This window comes from Silene latifolia, chromosome 6 (genome assembly GCF_048544455.1).
Source record: "Silene latifolia isolate original U9 population chromosome 6, ASM4854445v1, whole genome shotgun sequence".
Taxonomy (NCBI): Eukaryota; Viridiplantae; Streptophyta; class Magnoliopsida; order Caryophyllales; family Caryophyllaceae; genus Silene; species Silene latifolia.
The window spans coordinates 7,198,852-7,219,288 of record NC_133531.1 but is presented as its reverse complement, the minus strand read 5'-3'; the positions used below and the strand labels follow the sequence as shown (position 1 = coordinate 7,219,288).

General features: G+C 36.9%; 1 long non-coding RNA gene and 1 pseudogene across 2 annotated transcripts; one reads left to right on the top strand and one right to left on the bottom strand.

Moving 5' to 3' along the window:
- Positions 1 to 340: 340 nt before the first annotated feature.
- On the bottom strand, positions 341 to 2,604 carry LOC141658522 (uncharacterized). Of its 2 annotated transcripts, none has more exons than XR_012549288.1 (4): positions 2,406 to 2,603; positions 1,932 to 2,078; positions 1,114 to 1,228; positions 341 to 462 (listed from the first exon to the last, which is right to left on the bottom strand). It is a non-coding gene; the product is annotated as an uncharacterized LOC141658522 (long non-coding RNA). The 2 variants fall into 2 exon arrangements; XR_012549289.1 differs by lacking the exon at positions 341 to 462 and adding an exon at positions 968 to 1,030 and having other exon boundaries at positions 2,406 to 2,604.
- Positions 2,605 to 2,643: 39 nt separating this feature from the next.
- LOC141587456 (uncharacterized) lies at positions 2,644 to 3,472 on the top strand (annotated as a pseudogene).
- Positions 3,473 to 20,437: the final 16,965 nt, after the last annotated feature.

Genomic DNA, 20,437 nt, shown 5'->3' with positions numbered 1-20,437 from the left:
AGTACGACCAACAATCAATATGCATTTATACTGAATGATGAGGAAAGTAGGCCATATTCTGCAATTACACAACTAAAAGTTGATCCTAAACGAAGTACTTCCGAAACTAAGCATCAGAAAAGAAGACATTAACACAAATGTCACAAACATGTGGCAAAAAGCAATGGAAACTTGTGTTATTGAGTTCTTATAACACCATAAACGCAGGGGGATTCACCACCGGTCAGGTTTCTTAGGTCGGTATCTTTTACCACTCTAATGCGAGAATACTAAGACCAAGGATGAACATATAACAGTTAGCAAGTACACGAAAAGAGATAAATAAATACTCCTTTAGTGGGATCAATCATCATATACCAATGCCGATAATGAAAACATGTCAACGGTATGGTTGTGAATTGCAGTTGACAAACACCAGCAATAAGCCCTCAAATTGCGTTGAATGCCTATAATAGCATAATCCTGCATTAAACACCATTCAATCCAACTCAGGCCGCCAGAATCCGATAAATATTCAATAGGAATGCATAGATTAACATATTCGTGAACTTCTCTTAGTAAATGTGGAAACTATTGATATGCATCAGAACAACAAACATCAGCAAGTGCGTAAATTATCATGTTTTCACTTCTAGAGTTTAGAGAAAGAGCGAGTATCTGAACTGTTGATATGCATCAGAACAACAAACAAGCAGGAACATAAAGCAAAAAAATGAGTAGAGAAAGAGCGAGTATCTGAACCGAGTTTGTGAGTCTGATCCATTGAAGTCAAAAGAAAGAGAGGAATGAAGAAGAGATAGAGAAGTGAAAAGGCAACTAAAATGACCTAAACATTGAAATTGTGAAATTTGAAATTAGATACCACATAGAAGAGCATAAATTAGAACTATAATCACTTAAATACCCCTAAAAAAAAGCATAACTAATTCACAATGAGCTATTCTTAACCAAAGAGCACACCGCCTCACCCTTCTTTTAGTCACTTAGTTAATGTCTTATCAAGTCATGTCCATTCTCACCATTAGAGGCCCTATGAGAAGCAAATAAACTATACATAAATCAAATATTATCATAGAATGAGCTATTCTCAAGTAGTAGAGCAAATAAACTGACCTATCTTACATATTGCATAGGCACAAATTCCTATGCTAAAGTCCTTATCCTTCCTAGGTAATCGAAGCCTCCTGGCTGTGGCTCCTGTTGCAACAATCACTATGTGGCACTTTATCTACAGAATAAAAATGACAAAGAACATATAAACTGAATAAGAAATTATTTCCAACACGATCTATATAAAACTGATACAAAAGGATACATGCCCAATGAAATAAAAAATCTTATGTGCAAGTAAGAAAAACATACATACAATCTCAGTCACAAAGATCACTGGTTCAAGTACACAAGGATATCAGTTTAAGTTCACCTTAAGTACATTTAGAAGGGATCGCTCGCTATGTTACTTTAACTCGGGCAAGGGTGTTGGACATGGAAACATATCTAAGTTTTATTTCATTATTAATACCTTAGTTTTATATACTGAGCTCAACTCCCTATTTGCAATGACCGTTACAACTTTTTTCCTTAAATATTCGCCACCATGAAGGCTTCCTGGTGTGAACTAAATTATTACTCCCTGTATTCGTTTAGATTTAATTCATTTTCCTTTTTAAGACATTGCTAACCAGTACACTACAACCCCATTTTGAGTACTCAATTCAATTCATAAGATGTACAATACATAAGGTTATCAAATTGTTCTTTTCCAATTATGATATGTAAGTTGAAACAAGCAGAAGGAATGAGATTAATTAAAAGTAACATCAACGAAAAAACCCAGAAATTCGATCGGGAAAAATGCAGCGAGATAAATTTCCTCAAAATAAACATATCTACTCAAAACATGTAAATGTATCATAGAAAGGAAATCAAACCTTGGTAATAAAAGGTATGAGCTTCGCATGAGTTAGGTCTTAAAAGATGGCTTCATCTTATCAATGAATATTAAGCGAGATGTGGGTGTTTCTACTAGGGATAGCTTCGAATCTTAAAAGATGGCTTCATCTCCCATTAACACGAATCTGAAGATCAAAACTTGACAATCAAAGACGAAATTCATTGTATTCATTTAACAAAATACATCGAAATACCATCAGATAGATGTAAGCCTAATACCTAAATAAGATAATACAACAACCTAATTTGAATTAATAAAAGACCTCAAATTTCATAAACCCTAATTATCAAATGATGTCAATCTAATCCTAATACTTGAAATAGAAACAAGGAAACAACAATAATAACATCAAACAACGATTAAATATTTGAATTCGTATAAAATGAGATTCCAGAAGTGACTTATAAACCCAAACAAAAATAATTGGAATTATACAAAAGGGAGATTATACCTATTATATCGAGAATATGGATGTCGTTTGTGGTGGTGGTTTGTGCGGTCAAGAGCAAAGAAACCGGTGAGCGATGTTGCTAGGCGTCGTGGTTGGATCAAGCGATGAGAGGTTGTGTAGTGAGAGGATGGAGTATAGATCTGATTTTCTACGATTTTTTGTTTGGAGGAAACGCCACATTTTCCAGCTCTTATAATTATACCCTAATTAAATTGGCATCGGTTCTAATTAACAACCGATGGCAATGACTCAGAATACACTATTGACATCGGTTCTTTAGTCATAACCGATGCCAATATCACTTTTAACAACAATTGGCATCGGTTCTTAGTAAAACCGATGCCATTGTGCCGATGCCAATCGCTTTATTTCTACTAGTGTGGAAAACCGGTTCAACCCGAGTTAATCCGGTCCATGGTAATAGACCGGATTTTCGAGGGAATTTCACCGTATGAGAATTTCCCTCCCGTGCATGTGGCCCACCTCCTCGAACCCAAAAAAGTCAAAGGATGGGGATCCTACGGGGCTGTTTTCGAAACCCTAATTAAAAAAACCCGACCCAAAACCATTATCGAAATAGGTACCTTCTTAGGCGCATCAGCAACTCACATGGCCGAATTAGCCGAAAAACTCGGTCTTGAAACTCAAATCCTTTGCGTTGACGATTACCGAGGTTGGCCCGGGTTCACGGAAGCCAACTACGTTGCAACTGTAAACGGGGACGTTTTACTACTACATCAATTCATGCAAAACGTGGTGTCACTGAACCGGACCGGGTCATAATCCCGGTTCCTTTCTCGACCGGGTCCGGTCTAGGAAAATTATGCGAGTGGGGCGTGTTGGCGGATTTAATTGAGGTTGATGCGGGTCATGATTTTCATTCGACTTGGTCCGATATTAATTTGGGTTACAAGTTACTTAAAAAACCGGGTGGGGTCATGTTTGGACACGATTATTTTAATGGAAATGATAATAAAGGCGTAAGGAGAGCCGTGGATTTGTTTGCTCGTGTTCATGGGTTTAAGGTTACTACTCAAGGTCAACATTGGATCTTAATTGATAATTAGTAGTTCTTGATTGGGTTTGGTCGGGTCAATTTCAATACTACGGAGTATATTATTACTCCGTAATTGTTATATCAATTGTGCATGTACATAAATTTCATGGAAAATTTAGTTTGTTTATCCAATATTAATTGAGTTCGGTATCATCATAGTTATATAATCGTGGAATTCATATATCTTTCGAAGTGATGTATATATATATTTGTATTTTATACTTCATTCGATTCAAAACTTTCATTTTATAAACAATTTTAATTTATCGGCACCAAATTGGTCCAAGTATCATCAATACTTGCATTTTTTAACCATAAATGCAAATATAATACTTATATTTGTCCTTGATGCAAAAATAAGAAGATCAATATTGGTATTCCTGGAGTTAAAAAAACTTCTCTCTAAAAACACCCCCCTTCTCTCTAAAACCAAAAACAAAACAACTCTAATTTCTTATTGAGCCGCCGCCACCCCTACCACACACATCCTCACCTGCTCCCCTATCCTATTGTCGGAGATAGGTTGAGATGGGTTCATCCTTTAACCTATCTCCGGCGATACGTCGCCTCTGAGGTCTGTCTTTGGCTTGCTTTCACTCCCCCTTGGTCGGATCGTGGATCCGTTTCGATCGTCCGGCGGCTATTTGGGTTTGATGTCTTTGCTCTGAGGTCATTCCGTTCCTCCGTTCTCCTGTCCTGTCATTGAAGGACTTGCTGGCCAATCAAGGGTGTTCCCCTCTCCCTCACCCGTTCCCATCCCTGGTTTGTTTCTGTTCCTGTTATGGGTCGTCGAGTTAGCGTTTTTTTGTGTCCTTTTCGTTTGTGGTGGCGGGTTTTGGATCGTTTCGGAGTTTCCCCCTTCCCCTCGCCCCTCTCCCCTCCGATCGTCCATTGTCCTGTTTCATCTTGTCGGGCTGGGGTGTTTTGTCTAGGGTTGGTTTTGTAGCAGGTAGTCGATGGTCCTGGGGGGGTTTGTTGTGGAATTTGGAGTCTCAGTTTGTCGGGGCTGCTGGTTGAAGGGTAGTCCGTGACGGTCGTGGTTGGCGTGTGGGTCCGTTTGTTGGTAAGAGTGATGTCGTGGCAGCCTGGACTTTTGTCCTTCAGCGGTGGGTGTTCGTTGGGTAGAGTCGGGGTCTTTGGTTGTGTCGTTGGTTGGTCGGTTGCGGTGGTTTCACCTCTGACTTATGTGTTTTTTCATCGTTTTATGTCTTTTGTTTATTCAAATAATAAATTCTCGTTGGTTTGGGGTGTCCTGTCCCCTTATCCTCGGGTCAATTAGGATGAAGGTAACTTTGCATCGGGTCTGTGTTGGGTCCAACTCACTGCGGTTTTCTGAGTTGGTGTTGGTAAGGGGATTGTTCAAGTGGTTCCCCTCCTTGTTATCTACCTTTTTACTCAAGTTTCTGGGCTGTGAGTTTCTGGTCAACGGGGGTTATGTTCCAAAGCGTAGGAGTTTACTCTCCTCTGGAGATAGATTTTTGTGGTCTGTCTTCCTCCTTTTCTTTCTACGTCCTTGGGGCGTAAGTGCACTTTGTTCTTTCTCGTTGGGTCAATGGGCTAATTGGTTTCTGAATGAGGTGTTTCACAACCACGGAGATGAATCTCCAAGACGCTTTCTAGGGTCTTGTTGCGGTATTTCTCAAGTCAGTTGTATCTATTAAGACGAGTAACAATGAGTTGGTGGAGGCTCGTTGGTTTTCTGAGGAAGATTATCACAGCCAAGGAGATGAATCTCCGAAACCCTTCCTTGGGTATTGTTGCAGGTATTTCTCCGAAGCTACATCAATCAAGACAAGCAAAGATGGGTGTTTTCCTTTGGCCAGCGCGGCTCATCCACTAGCGATTGGGGTAGATTATGACTTTGAAGAGCGTGTTCATAATTTCATCGTACGCCATCAACACTATGTTGTTAACCGATGTAACTTGTACCTTGTTTCAGTTTATGTTATTAGTAGTACCCTAGTGTTTTATGTTGTAGTCTATAGGTATGGTCTAGTGAGCCGTACCACTATAATGTAAAACTCTTTCTTCACAGCTGTCAAAAAAAAAAATATTGGTATTTCTGTTGTGTACCAAAAAAAAATATTGGTATTTCTGTGCTACTTAATAATAGTATAAGGAAGTACTCTGTAATTGATGATTATATTACTCCGTATAATATTTAGAATGATGGTTTTGACTTTTGAACCTGCCGCTTTATATTCACATTACCTCTTTTTAAACCACTAGGTGGACATTGGGCTGGGTTGGGGTAGAGCAGCACTGGCACGGCGCTAACATAGGACCGGGCTGTGGTGCTGTGCCGGGCCGGGCTGGGCTGGGCTGGTTTTGGTCAGGTCCGGGCACGATACTATAGGGGCGGGCTGGTTATAATTTTTTTTTTTTTTCAAACGGGCTGAAAACCGGGCTGGGCCGAAAAAACCCAACACTAGCACGGCCCGTAGGGCTGACCGGGCTGGGCCATGTGCTGACCGGGCTGCTAAATTCTGGCCCATGTGAGTTCTGGGCCGGACCGGGCTGGCCCGCTATGTTGTCCACCTCTAAGACTAAGTAAGTAAGTATGTGTAAACGGCATCTTTTTGGTAATTGCTTGGTCTAAGTGTTTGTTTTTTTTTTTTTTCCAAGTAAGGGTTGTAGTTTGAAGGCGTTCCTAATCTTGCAAGATTAGACATGTTTTAGTCAACGAGATAATAGTAGGCCAGGTACCGAGGTACGTAACTACGTTACGTAGTCGTGGTTGACATTGTATATTTGTATTGTATGTACATACGAGTTTACATTGTTTTTTATTGGTGACTAAACTTGAGTTCGTACACATTATTTTGGGTGTAAAAGATACGAGTAGTTCATTGTATGAAATTTTGGACCATGTCATTTGGACTTTCTTATATAAGAAAAAACTAAATTCCAATTTGTGATACTCTCTATTCTCAATTTCTCACATAGTCACATGTAGAAACAGTTCATTTTTTGAATTAGAAGTTGGTATTTCGTACCGTGTTTGAATTAAGCAATATCGTGTTTGAATAAAAATGCGCCTAATGTTTTGTCGTTATTGCCTTATTGGGCACTGGCGGATCTTGGCTATAAAATTAAGGAATATCATGTTTGAATCCCGAGAATGTCTTATTTCAGGGGATCGGATTTGATCTTATTACCGTGAAACATTCAAATTTAGATGATGTCGGACTTGTACCGTACTACCATCCCCTCTAGGGTTCCTTGACGGAATAAACTCATTTCTCGTTAGCATTGTCAGCATCATGTATTCATGTAATGCAATTTTTTAACTTACTCAAAAGCTATGTAGTGCAATATAATAGTGTGATTAATTGATTGTGCTTCAATTTGATTTACCTTCACTCAACTAGCTTCTGATTAACATAATCTAATCTTATTATTGTAGATCTTTTCACCTACCAAAACACCAAGTGAAAATAAGTTTGTTTTCATAAGAACAAGAGTTAGCTAATTAAGTGGTAAGAGTTTTTTTACTTCACTCGTGGGGTTGAGTTGATTCTCAACCGGACATAGTGTAATCTTCTGGAAAAAAAATGTTTTTATCATAAACAGAAAAGTTAAGATTGGGCCCCTTTTAAGATTGGACCGCTTTTAAGAGTAGTCCAATTTCTAAGGATTGTGTGCAATCTTCCGTTTAAGATTAGTCTGATTTATAGGGTCATAAATGTTCATACATTTTAAATTCTAGAAAACTAGTTTTAAACCCGTGCAAAATTGCACGGGTATGTATTTAAGCCGGTATTAATGTTTTTGGATATTTTTTTTCCATTTCTATTGTACTTATTTAGATGGTCTAAATCAGCGATCTACATAATTAATGTTTAAACTTGTTACAAATACGTGCTCACATGCAATGGTTTAAGAGGAAAAACAAAGGATATTTTTTTTAAATATATCATACTATCTAGTTTTTAAAAATTATGCATGTAATTTATTCGCATTATATGTAATTCAATCCCGTAATTAAATGTAATTCCTTCTCGTAATTATGTAATTTTATTATTATTATTTTGTTTTAAAATTATGTAATTCATTTATTTGTAATTAGTTTCATTTATTCCGATTTGTAATTCATTTCGCTTATATGCCATTAATTTCATTTATTCGGAATGTATAAAATTATTTCATAGTATTAGTTCATAGTATTTATTCTAAGACGGAATTTGTCGCATGTTTGTATAGCCGGAATTTTGAAGAAATAAATACATTGCATATTAACGTGTCCCACCATAACATGTATTTCCAAAAAAAAAACCGAATTAATGACGTGGCACGCCCTGGACTGAGTATTGTCTTCTGAATTAATAAAGATAAGATTGGGTCTCTTTCAAGCTTGGGCTCTGGGCCATTGTGCTTTAACCACCCCTTAGGATCGGGCCGATATATAGGTCCTGAAAAAAAAAGTCTGACAATGATCATATATATCCTTCTGAAAGATAATTTTAATTAAAGCGATTATTTATCAACTTAAGAAAGTTTTATACAACATAATGATGCATATATAATTATATACTCCCGAAATCTTTTAATGTTGTATTTACCAATAAGGCCCTGTTCTTTTGGACTTTTCTTTACTTAAGTTAAGTTTAGCAAAAAGAAGTTAAGTTCAGAAAAGTTAAGTAAAAATAAGTTAAGTTAAGCAAAAGTAAGTTTAGTTAAGTTAAGCAAAAATAAGTTAAGTTCGGTAAAAATAAGTTCAGAAACGTTAAGCAAAAAAAAGTTAAGTTAAGTTCAGCAAAAATAAGTTCAGAAAAGTTCATCAAAAATAAGGTAAGTTCAACAAACATAAGTGAAGTTTAGAAAAATTCAGCAAAAATAAGTTAAGAGTTAAGTTAAAGAAAAATAAGTTTAAAAGAACAGGGCCTAAATGATTTTTTTTGGTCCAATGAAACCTACACTTAATCGCATTACAATAAAAGGGATGAGATTCGAAATTGGACACAATACTAGAATAAGACTTATTCGGTATCAGTAAATAATTTTGTGTAGCTTAGTATATCTATGTTTAGACATGACGCGGGAACGCCATTAAATACTTTCATTTTGTTCATTCTTCTGTTGAACTAAATTAAATAAATTTACAGAATTGACAAAATAATTAGCTAGTTTAGCAACTTTTCTATACAACTATCTAGTAGATAGAAGAAGTCAAAACGGAATTTAAAAGTCAAACAAAAACAATTGCATACTTTAAAAAACAATTCACTTTAAATTTTATTCTTACAACTTCATACTTTAAAAAATGATAAATATTACTTGTACGTAAATATATCGATCATCATTATAAAATATTCAGAAAAATAGGTAAGTAGAACAATTTAGCTAAAGAGGTAGATTATACAGAAATCATTTCATTGTAGGCTCCAATGTACGCACAAAAGGGCAAGATGTTGCTATTCGTCATTGAAAGTAACAGTTTCTTGAGAGATTGTCTCTTAGTGACTACCAAGAAATTATTTTATAAGTAGGTACACTAATTATGAAAACATGTACAAAATGAAATAATTCGAAGTACAAAAGGATTAAGTAGGTACACTAATTATGAAAACATGTACAAAATGATCAAATAATCACTTTGAGTTAGTAGCAGAGTCGAGATTTTAACTACTAACAGTATTAGAGAAATTTGGAAATTTTAACAAAAAAAAAAAACTTTAGAATTTTCATGCTTCAGTAGGAGCAATCGCTTTTGCTAACCCTCCCCTAACTCCATCACTACTTTTGGTCACAATTAATAATAAACACCCTAAAATTTTACATAAAATAATTCTCGATAAATTATTAAGAGGCCGTTTTCACAGTTATTTGCGAAATGAAATAGCCTACGAAATACGGAGTACATATTATTACTTTACAAAAATTTATCTACTTGTAATAATTAAGGGAATAGTTAGAAAACATGGATAATTTGGATGCATGAATGCAACCGCATTTTGGAGTATTACCCCATGAATATGCCATGATACATTTTAGTCACTTTTCAATATTCGATTGTTATATAAGTTGGATTGTACTCCTTTAATCCTGACCAAAAGAATTTGCCAATTAACCACGTGCTAAATGTATGGCTGTTAAATCATAGTAAAAAAAAACTTGAATAGCTAGCAATATGCATGTACATATATAGTTCTAAAAGCAAGGTTCAACTATGTACGGATATACTCCGTATGTATGAGGTAAACAATTACTCCCTCTGTCCATCCGATCATTTATTTACTTATTTCACTTTCTAGCGTCTTAGTTAATTATTTACCTTTTTAAATTGTATTGCAAATTTGTAAAATACTTATTCGTTCCATTCTAATTATTTGTTATCCTTTATGTAACAAAAATAATAAAGGTAAACAGTACGGAGTAGATTAGAAGGCATGAAGTAATAATCATAAGTCAATCTATCTTAAGACGATAATATCCGTCCTAAGATGAATACGAGGTAAGTATGTTCTCACATGTATATGTAAGACAAATCTTTTGTAGTCTTTAGGTATTTTCTTTTTATCGCATCTACCATGTACTTGATCCATTTCAAGTTTAAGAGGAATATTATCGTCCTAACCATGAATTTGTGAATTATCGCGTATATTTACGGTTGTGTCAATATTTTAGCATTTGTAATGTTTCAAATATCAATCAAGTTTGATGAAGAAATGGTCGAAATAATGAATTACATGATTTGAACGGAATATTGTCTTGATAATTGTCCAATAAAACGGCTCGTTAATTAATTCTATTTTGACAAATTACTACTCACTTCGTCTCAGTCAATAGTTTACCTTACTTTATTTTCCTCTCACGAAATAAAGTAAGTATAAACTATTCAATGAGACAAAAGAAATAGTAACTAGTTAGTTTTGTAAATAGGTAAACAAAGTGAAACCATGTTACACAATTAATGTAAAACCGTTTTACACAAGTTTTGGAAAAGCCGCCAACAAATCTGCGATACATAATTAAATAATAATCAAACCCTTAATTCCTCCGGACTACGCGGAGTACTAAAAAATATTTCGATCTATATCTCCTTTGGAACCCTAAAAATATAAACATCATCTTGAACCATTCATTCTTCCACCGTGGAAATAGTAGCATGCATGTAACACGTACTTCCTCCATTTCATTCAATTCTATACAATAATGTACTCGGTGAGACAATTTAAACAAGATTTCACATAATTATCATTTATGATACTGAATATATATTAGAATTTATATCGAAGATTCTTCCCGCTTATAAATAGTGCCAAAAAAAATAAACGTATAAAATTGAATGAAATGGAGAAAGTATGTTAAACTTGCCAATCTCCTTGAACAAATTCATTTCATTAGCCTCGCCAAGGGTGATTATCAGCAGTCGAGCTAGGGGATCAAATGATAATAGGGACGCTCTTCTCCACTGAAGGATAAAAATTTCAAAGTTTTTAGCTAAAATTTTCGTTTTTTTTTGTCGTGTTTTCCTTATACCATTACCTGTTTACCCGCTGATATTTGTTCACTGTAATTTCACGCATTTTAACGTATTTTAATGGCATGCTGTTGGTCCAAATATCAGTATTTTTTTTTTTGGTACATGGTCCAACTATCAGTATTAGTAGCATAGTACTCACTCGATCGTGAGAGTCGGCCACATTAATTGAAGTTGTAACTCTAAACTTTCTATTTTGTATTTCAATTTGTTGTATATGCCATGACATCATCTAACAATGACGCATGGTTCATTTTAGGCACAAACGGGACTACCAACAATAAAACTTTATTAGCCCATGAAAACAACTATTCATTTTATCTCTTCTCTCCTTAATTCCACGTGATTTATTAAGAAGCACCTAAGAAACAATGACGACGATGTTTTTCTCGAGCGAGAAAAGATAGGGGACAACTTAATATCGTAAGTGCGTGGTGGTGGGATAATGCACATGCGATATTTTCTTCTATATCATTTGTTGAAATTTCACTTGTAAAACTTTAAAGGTTTTTAGGATTTGACCCTGTGATCTTACAATCATCGCGTCATGCTCGGATTAGACAAAAAAGGCTTTGTCAACCAAAACCCTAGCCTTAAGTTAATGCCAACTTAATCAAGAATTCTTATAACTTAATTAGGGGCGTTTTAAAATAAATGAGGCTATGTACTTTAATCCACAAACAAAATGGGGTCCCAAATATAAATACATAAGTGTCTTCGAATGTGAGATGACATAGCAGGGTTACATGGACCATTTGAACTTTGAAGTAAAGTATAAGATGAGATTGTGGACATAGGCATTTATTGAACCATTTTAAAAATCGTGTTCTTGCATTTTTATTAATAAAACTTGTAAATTTAGGGTTTGAACTGAATTTCATTAATAAAACTTGTTAATTTGATCACTAAAATTATGATCCGGTTTCCGCACTCAGAGCTGAACATGACCTTAGCAGCCAGTAATTTAATATTAAAATTATTCTTCAATATAGTCTCTATCTAACAACTTAATTAACTAGTTAGATGATACAACAATACAAATAATGTTGGGTCACTCACACATACAACTTGGACAGAACAACAAGAGCATCTATTTGGGACCTCCTTTGTAAGCAGAAAAGGCCAAGACGTTGCTATTTTCCATTTCGCCTACACATGTGATTAATTCGTACGGAACACTATTTTTTCTCTAAAATATCTACGAGAAAATCAAAGTGAATAAATGTTTTTTCTTTAAATGGTTACAAAATATAAAGAATTTTAATACGTATAGGGAAAATTTTCAAATTTATAAAAAGTTGATAGTTTTTAATTTAAGATTTAGTGAACGCTAGAACCAATATCAGTAATCTAAGGGGCGAAAATGATACGGAGTAATATATTGGGTAGCTAATTGAAAATTCAATATATGTAGTAATTACTCTACATATATTTTTAGAATTATAGGTGTAAAATTAAATGAAATTAAAAGCTCAATGTACCATACTTTTCGCGGAGGGTGGTAATCAAGAATTGAAATTGAATTCCGTAATTGAGTCATTTTAAGCTTTTGGAAAACCCTGGAATTTGGAATTGTAATTGTATTCAATTCCTAATCAATTTCAACCTAGTTAAAATGCGAGGTTCTCAAATTCTTACCATGTAACAGTTATTTCAATTCAATCACTACTATTTACAGTTTTTATTCGTTATGCAATGCAAATATCATTGTAATATTTTTATTTATTATTTTTTTCTAGCGCCAATATATTCCATGACAACATTTATTTATTTTTTTTAAAAAATTCGATTTTCGATGACCTCGACTCATATCTATCCCGCTAATTTCAATTCCATTGGTTTCCCAAACGAATTTTTGGTATTGGATTTGAAATTGAATTCAAACATTTTGATTTTTACAATTAAAATTATGAAAATAAAATTATTCCGCGTTTCCAAATACACTACCTTAGGTTCAATGAACTTTTAAAAACATTATATGTCCAATAATTGAACCCACAACTTCATCTATTTGGGAATTTTGAATGCTTCCCACCACCTTAATTATAGATACTTATCAGCTTTCTTTATCTCAATTATTTGTTTATATCTGATTAAAATACTACTTCATATTCACAAATAATACAAAGACAAATAAGTAATCGGAATAAAAAGAGTATCCTATAGGTAAAGAAAAGCAAAAAAAGCAGGTAGGGCTATAGCCCATATGTTGGTTATATGTTGGTTACTTCCCTAGATAAGACGGATTCATGAATGCATCCATATTCTGGAGCATTAACCCACGAGGCATTTTAGTCACCTTTCAGTGCTATATAATAATCAACTAAATTCGATTATTATATATAGGAGTGAGTCCATTTCCAATCATAAAGAATTTGTCAAATAACCACGTGCTAAATAAATTAGTGGTAGTTAATGATAAAGATGTTGAATATGAAGGCTTAATTCCAACTTATTTCAGTTCAGTTTAGTTCTATTTAGTTTAGTTCAGCTCATCTTTTCACAAATTAAGGCCTTGTTCAGTTCAGCCTAGTTCAACTTATTTAGTTCAGTTCATCTCTTTTCAATTTAGTGCAGTTTAGTTCAGTTATAGGAGTGTGTCCATTCAACTCTGTCTTATTCTTCACTAATGTGAGACACTAACCTGTGATAATGCATCTATTTGAGTTGGAACTTTTTTCACAACTGATGATTTCAATAGATTATAGGTTAATATAAGTTTGTGTTACAACGATTAGGTCATCAAATATTTGCAAGATATATAATAACTTCCGTCAATTTTCTTTAGGTACTTTTAAAACCTAATTACTTTCAAAGAGAGAAATCAAACTACGTTCTTCGCATCAATCGCATTGTTGGCAAATCCCGGAGCTTGGAAGGTCGGATTTTACCTTTCTTTATACCGTTGTAATCCTTGCGTCGAGGGTAAGATCTATGTACCGTTTTTATAGTATTTCGTTAAAGTTGGTTAAACCCTAATATTGGGATTTGGGGGTTTTGTTGTATTTTGCGATTGGTAGTGATTATATGTTTGTATGTTAGGAGGAGGATTCGTAGAGGAAGCGTTTTGATATCACCGTGAGATCGTCCGATTGTGTTGTGCTTTCCGGTAGGGTTTCCCTACTCGCATTAGTCCCATGATGTGTTGATTGGTGTTTGTGATTGTTGAATATCATCATACTCGTATTGTGACGGTTGTTGGCTTTGATTGTTGGTTGTAGTTGTGATTGATTGAATCGTCTGTGTTCTTCTGGTGCGTCCCCGGTGAGTGGAGTCACTTGCGGGGAGTGGCTTCACGCCCATGATTCGCCTATACATGGAACCCGCCACGAAGGGATGTGCACATTAATGGATTTGGGTTTATCGCTCGATGGAGATGAGCGGGGCTTAGGTGGGAACGGATGCGGTCCCCATCGGCGGCGAGGAGTGACTTGACTGTTGCGATGGGCACTCGCGGGGCTACACACTTTAGTGTGTAGTCAGGATTGTGGAGTTGGGTTTGGAGTTCGGAGAATATCCGTGATGATTGAGCTGTTTGTTTTACTGTGTCGTTGGTTTATATAAATTGTGTGATTAGTATCTTGACCCGTTTAATGTTTTAAAATCGTGGTGATCCATTCGGGGATGGTGAGCGCTTATTGAGCGGTATGAGTCGAGTTTCTTTGGGATAGCTGGGATGTGCCACCGTCTGATGATAGAAGTCTTCCGTTGTAGCTTAGTAGTTTAATAAACATTTCAGTTAGTTGCTAGACAGTTGGTTTGAGAACTTGTATTCGTATTTTGGTTTTGGTTTTGGATTGTAACCTATCGCTAAAGTATTACTATTTAAATGTTGTTTCGTTATTGTCTGTTTGATTATCATTGCCTCGGATAACCGAGATGGTAGCATCCTTATACCTGAGTGGTCCTGGTAAGGCACTTGGAGTATGGGGGTGTTACAGAACTAGGGTATGAAGCCACTCCCGCAAGTGGCTCCACCACTATCACAAACACACATCATCACAACTGTCACAACATCTGCACACCAACATCGTCACAACAACGCCCACACTCCGATGATCATCAGATAACAATAGTTACAAAACAATCATATCTTAAACAATGAACAGTAAACTGAGTAGGGAAAACCATACCTTAGCAATCAACAGTAGAACGGAAACCGAACAATCAGAAAGGCTCCTCTATGAAGTCTTCTCCTATACAATAACCACATAACACAATTACACATTGCACCATCCCCCATATTCCCCAATTCCATATATACAGTAACCCCAAAAGAATACAAATGACAAGGGAATGAAACTTACCAACAGTAGAATAAGAGACTACATGCAAGGATCACGACGATTTGCACACACAACGAGATTAGGGGATGATTAGGGAGTGATTAAGGTAATCGTAAAATGATTAGGGTTGAAAATGACGTTTTAGAAACTGACGTTGAATATAAAATAACCTTAAACACTCCCGCATCAAACCGCTAAAATAACACTCGCCAGACCGGATACTCGGTCGAGTAAAGTTATACTCGGCCGAGTATCCTCTACTCGGTCGAGTATTATCCATACTCGGCCGAGTATTCCCCGACAGAACCAAAATAGACTCCACAATTAACACTACTAGGCCGAGTAGGCTCTACTCGATCGAGTATACAACTTAATAAAATCCATAGTATTACAGTCTTCCCCCCTTAAGAAGAACTTCGTCCCGAAGTTCACACTCCAACCTTAAAACAAAACACCACAAATACAAAAGACACACCACAAAACACAAAAAGACTTTCCACACAAACATTTATCAACCCAAAGAACTACACAAGACACCAGAAGACCCACCAACCCGACTCAAAATAAGACAAAACACAACCGTGACCATCTCCTACCCCCCCTAAAAGCCAACGGTTATGTCCCCGTAACCAAACATACCTGATCAAAAAGGTTAGGAAAACGTTCTCGCATAGCTTCCTCGGGTTCCCATGTGGCTTCTTCTACATTGTGATTAGACCAAAGAACCTTGAGTAAGACCGTCTCACCATTCCTTGTCTTACAAACCTTGCGATCAAGAATCTCTTTAGGAACCTCGGCGTAGGACAAAGACTCATCAAGCTCGATGTTCTCCATTTCAAGGATATGCGATGGATCACTCACATATTTCCGAAGCTGGGAGACATGGAAAACGTTGTGGACTCTATCCAAAGCTGGTGATAAAGCTAATCTGTAGGCTACCTCGCCTATACGGTCCAAAATCTCATAAGGACCTATAAACTTTTGACTTAGCTTACCTTTCTTCCCAAGCCTCATCACACCTCGCATAGGTGACACTTTCAAAAGGACCTTGTCATCTACTGCGAACTCAATGTCCGTGCGGTGTAAATCGGCATAACTCTTCTGACGATCTTGAGCTGATCTCATCTTTTGCCGAATTAACTGAACTTGCTCAACCATATCTTGTACCAGCTGTGGCCCTAAAACCACTGTCTCAGAACTATCATCCCAACAAACTGGACTTCGGCATTTCCAACCATACAAAGCCTCAAAAGGTGTCATCCCGATACTCGTATGATAACTGTTGTTGTATGAAAACTCATTCAGGTCAAGCCTGTCTTCCCAGCTGCCCCCAAACTCCTTGACACATACCCTCAACATGTCTTCTAAGGTCTTGATGGTTCGTTCTGTCTGACCATCGGTTGCCGGATGAAAGGCTGTACTCATCTTCAAGGTTGTACCCATCAACTCCTGCAGTTCTTGCCATAACTTGGATATGAACCTCGCATCACGATCAGAAACGATATCCTTGGGTATACCATGTAACCGCACCACATGCTTCCTGTAACCCAGTGCCAGCTGCATCTTAGAGCAAGTATCTTTCATAGGAACAAAGTGAGCTGACTTGGTTAACCGATCAACAATCACCCAGATCATGTTATTACCTTGCTGTGACCTAGGAAATCCCACAATGAAGTCCGTAGAGATAGACTCCCACTTCCACTCGGGTACTTCCAAGGACTGTATCTTACCTTGTGGTCTCCTTTGTTCACCCTTGACCCTCTGACAGGTCAAACATCTAGCCACAAACTCAGCTACCTCTTTCTTCATGTTTGGCCACCAGAAAGTCTTCTTAAGGTCTTTGTGTAGACATCTCGTTTCTGCACCTCTCGCAAACCACCCGGTGATGATTGGGCCGCATGTTTGCTACGCGGAACGATTTGTGACAGTTCGTAAGTTTATCGTCAAGTGATTGCTCAAACACTAATGTCGACCTCTTAGTTGTCATCTACGCGCCGATACGGTCGTTTTGACAGTAATTAGAGTATATTTGAAGTCCGGGCCTAAAACCGTCTCCATTTTCTGATAACCGTTAAATCCCGAGTGAGAATGTTCTGGAATGTTCCGGATATTTCTATTCCATATTTTATAAATATTTCACAATCTTTAATCTTTGGTAAACAATTTCCCGTAATATTCACATAAAATATTAAGGAAAACCGAATTATTCCGTCCTTCTATAACTCAAACACGGAAATCTTTCTTCCGCAGGAGGAAACCACTTGGGAAAAGACGCAGCAGGTGCTGCGCCTCTTCCAAGAGACGCAGTGGCTGCTGCGCCTCTTCCTAGGTCATTTTCTGCGTAATTTTCGTATCTTTTTCATATCTTTCCGAGATTCACTTGCAAAGACTCTCCGAAACCCTAATTCCTTCACGTGATTAGTATAAATAGGAGCCTTCGCTCCTCATATTTCTCACGTGAGGTCCGCCCTTCTCTTCTCCCTTTGCATTCTAGACCTTTATTCTTACTTTTTGGCGTCTACGTGCTTGAACATTCGACCACGTAAGCTCGGATCCTTCTGAGTACCAGCCTCGTTTGCATGACCGACCGATTTGACCAACTCCACATCAATCAACTTAATTAACTTAATCGTTTTCCTCTTACGAAGGCACTTTCATATTTGCATTATAGTTCGAGTCGAGCATCGCTAATCGATAACTTAGTCCTTCTCGTTTCGTCAAACATGTAAGTCTGAGGGTGTAAATCCTTCTTTTATTTATTGTTATTTACCTTTTGTATTATCATTAATGTAAGGTTCATGTCGAAAATACCAATTAAAACCGATTTCTAAAACCGTGCTTTAAAACCTCTTTTTACGGATTTCCAGAAGACAGACCGTCGAGAAAGGACGCAAAGAATCGTTGCGCCTCTTCGAAGGAGTGCATTCTGCTTGCGCCTCTTCGTGAGGCCGCGATTCTCGCTTTCTTTCTTCTTCCTTCGTCCTCTGTAATTCGTTCTTTTGTTTGTTTTCGTTTGTTTCTTATTAATTCTTTGATACAATAGCATATTAATTTCACCTATATATTATTGTTCATCATTAACACGTTTTATCCAACATAAATCCAACTTAAATCCCTTATAATCTCATATCTGCTGGTTTTTCGTCATAAAATTCAATCCGGGTTGTAGGGATTCGATTTGTTCATATTGAGTTTCTGGAATTCGACCTTTGACATATTTTCATCTGTTTATTGTCATATTCATCGCATGTTCGCCATTAATTTGTCATGAATTCATCATGCATGTTTAGTTTATTTCATTCACCCATGTCACTAATCAATCATTGGTTCATGTAATTAATTAGTAATATTCCGTCTCATCCATGTTTTATTACTTTTATAACCATCAATCACATGTAAATAATCTGTTAGTCACTTTCATCCGAGTCGAATATCATAATTAATCCTTAAACTCACCGATTAACATTAGCGAATTGCATTCGGCCACGCCTAGAACTCACCCTTGGAATGCACGCAAAGAATCGCCGCGCTCTTCCGCAGGGCGCAGATCTCTGCCGCGCTGTTCCAGGATGATTTCTGTCTCTGAACTCCGTTGTTGCCTGACCTAGTTTAATTAGCTTACGTATAATTAACTATTATCCGTATTATCGCCTTAACTTCTGTTCGTTAATTCTTTTAATTTATTCCTTTATTCGTTTTTCCAAATTATCCGTTTTAAAGGTATTTTCGACATAAATCGCTTAATCCATTGTAATTATTGTAATTTTCATTATTGTAATTTTTTTTATTGTATTTATCATATTTCTTGTATCATTTGTATGTTTTCACATGTAATTGAACATAAATCCCTACTTTGACCCAATTGTATGATTAAATTACGTGTTAACCGACTTAGTCTAATCTTCACATGCTAGGATTAAAACTTGGATGTTGCATTGCATGCATATAATCGACGATATATCGAGTATAGATGATGTCCCTAATCATTAGTAGAGGCCGCTATCGAGGCGGGCAGGATTAGGTGTTCGATCAAAAGAGCTTCCTAATACGTACCCTCACCCCTTACTCCAGATCTCTATGAACATCCGTGTTCATTGGCATCCACGAGAGTCATTCTAGACATAGAATGCTAAGGGTAACGATTGCTTGGTGTTCTTGTCTCTACTTTGTGTCTTGACATGGCACGAGGTATTCGAACGGTTCCAATTTCCCATAAAAATTGGTGGCGACTCCAACAAAAATGCAAACGCTTGTTCTCTTCCTCCCAAGCGCCCCCGTGGGCCCCCCCGTTGTCCACAGTTTGGCGACTCCGCTGGGGATATACACTTACGTGTACCAAGGGTGAAACTCGAACAAGGTTAGGGAATAGTTTGTACAAGACAATTGTCGGTTTTCATAACTCGGTCTTCCTAGACCGTTTTATTCGGCCTTCCTAGGCCCAACCCAACCCATTCGACCAATCGTCCCATCTAAACAGTCCTAATTCTTATTTGGGCCTAAGGATGGATAGCGATTGACGTCATCCATACCATGATGCTTACTCTTGTTTGTATCAAGGGCCTTCACTACTTGAGGAAATGGACTAGGAATCGGCCTTACTCTTGTTTGGTACGAGCCTCTCCACAGACTTCGGGTTTGATGGTTCAGTATGGCAACCCACCCTTTAAACCAAAACCCTTTTAAATGCACTCAGCATCCCGTTATAATGCTTGTATAAATGTTTGTACCTTACGTGATCACCATTTCTAAACGAAACCATGACGATTTTTTGCAAAAATCAAAACCCTTTTTAATCAAAATTTCGAAAAAGGCCATTGGATTAGTGCAAAACCCAGTCAAAACTCTGTCCGTTTGTCGAGTCAAAATTCGGGCCACAAGCCCATTTCAAAACCCCACTTCGAGTCCACTCCTACAACTACACTATAGTTGACTAGGATACACATTTTCAAAATTTTGTCCTTTCTTCAAAGCTCACTCAACACAAGTGGCATACACCCACTTCACGAGTCAAAACATTTCTTCTTTTAGCAAGTGTGTTAGAATGGCCGATCGTGTTTTGATTCGTCATCGATCTCTTATCCAGTTTCCAAGATGCCTGGAACCAGCGAAACAAACCTCCACCACATTCAAGATGGTAATGATCGAATCCTAGCCGCACTAGCTCAAATCCAAGTTACTAAAGACCAAGTGTATGATCGCCTTGACA